Genomic DNA, 1,830 nt, shown 5'->3' on the forward strand with positions numbered 1-1,830 from the left:
AAGAGAGACAGGGCAAGCGAAGGGCAGAAACCAGGCAAAATCACAATATTAGAAACCCCAACCTCAGTCGGATCTCAGGGGAGCTCTGCAGCTTGGCTTGCTCTAGGATTTTGCTTCTCTTGAGGTAGGGAAACTGGCTTTTGTTACTCAGCACTGGTAAGTCATTGTCACTTTCCAGCTCTCACTATATGGCAGCAACTAGAAACAGAATGGGGAATACCTGATGGAGGTCAGTCACCCTGGCCAGAGCCGAGATATGACCACTCATGGAATAATATTCAGTTGGTACCCACCAGGATGGTCAGACTAGTTGTTCTACTTAAATGCTTCTGTACAGCTACAGGGTGGTAAAGGGCCATTGCTTCGAGCCCCCTGAATGCCTGATAAGCACCCCGCTGCCTCAAGCCCATCTCCAAGGCCCTTCAGATTTCCCTAAAGGCTTCTGGCTACTTATCTGATTGTCTAGTAGCCAATCACAGAGGGTGAAGGAAGTTCAGGATATCGCCCATAAATGGGGTCTTCTACATCATCAGGGTATAATTTGTTAAGTTGCTAGTCTATCCTTTAATAAAGTTGTATCCAGGTCCCTAAACTCTGCCCTCATGGGGATAAATTCCAAAGCATGATGGGAGCAGCAAAGGCAGCACATTTTGGGATTTTTGTAGGTAAATTTCTTCTCCTTATCTAGGAAGGCTGGGACATTTTTAGTAATGTCCTCAGGCTGATTTAGTAAAGTTTCTCAATGGCAACTGGGTTCACTGAATCACTCTTAAAGTGACATACCCTGAGAAAGGGAAGAAAAAAAAATGAGTGTGTCACCATTTAGTACAATGAAGCTTATAGCTGTGTGTTCTCCTGTGAGTTCCATTGAGTTGTCTATAATCACTGTTTTGACAAGCTAAATCTGTCTTTCATCCAAGTTGGCAAATAGAGCTGTTTCATAGTAGAGTGGGGAGGAGGATGCACCTGTAAGGGGATATGGAATAACTAGAGATGCGTTGCTAAGATCTATGGGTTTAACTCTTTCCCCACATCATCTGCCTCCTAGTCAAATTTCAGTGGGATATGAACAGGTCAGGGCCCTATTCAGTCATGCGTTAAGGAAAGATGAGATATTTATTTCCTAATTAGCTTCTGGATTAGCTCTAACTGGTGTATGTAATAATATGTCTTCTGGTCTTTGGGATATATGACCAGGTGTGTGTGAGTATGTGAAGAGGTTGTCAAAGATTGAGTTTCCCCCGAAGCAGACCCTAAAAAAAAGTTGTGAGTGCCAGCACGATATTTAAAAAGTGATCCCACAAAGCACTTTTTGAGATGTGGGGAAGTGAGCCAGGGAAGGAAAAGGATGTATTGTTGAGTGGTAATCACTGTAGGCCACTGGGGTTGAATCCATCTGGGAAAGCCTGAGAGCTGGTGTAGAGCATGTGCCTCAGGGTTGTTCCTAGCAGGGTGGTGGTAGCATCTCTGTATGGACTGATGCTCTCCAACCCATGCTGTTTCACTCCTTATTTATCTGTCTCCTCTGGATACACCTGTGAATTTGAAAATCTGCAGTTGTGAGGCCAAGAGTGGTGGCTCATGCCTGTAATCCCAGAACTTTGGGAGGCCAAGGTGGGTGGATCACCTAAGGTCAGGAGTTCCAGACCAGCCTGACCAACATGGTGAAACCCTGGCTCTATTAAAAATACAAAAATTGGTTGTGCATGGTGGCATGCACTTGTAATCTCAGCTACTCAGGAGGCTGAGGCAGGAGAATCACTTGAACCTGGGAGGTGGAGGTTGCGGCTAGCCAAGATCGCTCCACTGCACTCCAGCCTTGGCGACACG

This window comes from Cebus imitator, unplaced genomic scaffold (genome assembly GCF_001604975.1).
Source record: "Cebus imitator isolate Cc_AM_T3 unplaced genomic scaffold, Cebus_imitator-1.0 Scaffold31, whole genome shotgun sequence".
Lineage (NCBI taxonomy): Eukaryota > Metazoa > Chordata > Mammalia > Primates > Cebidae > Cebus > Cebus imitator.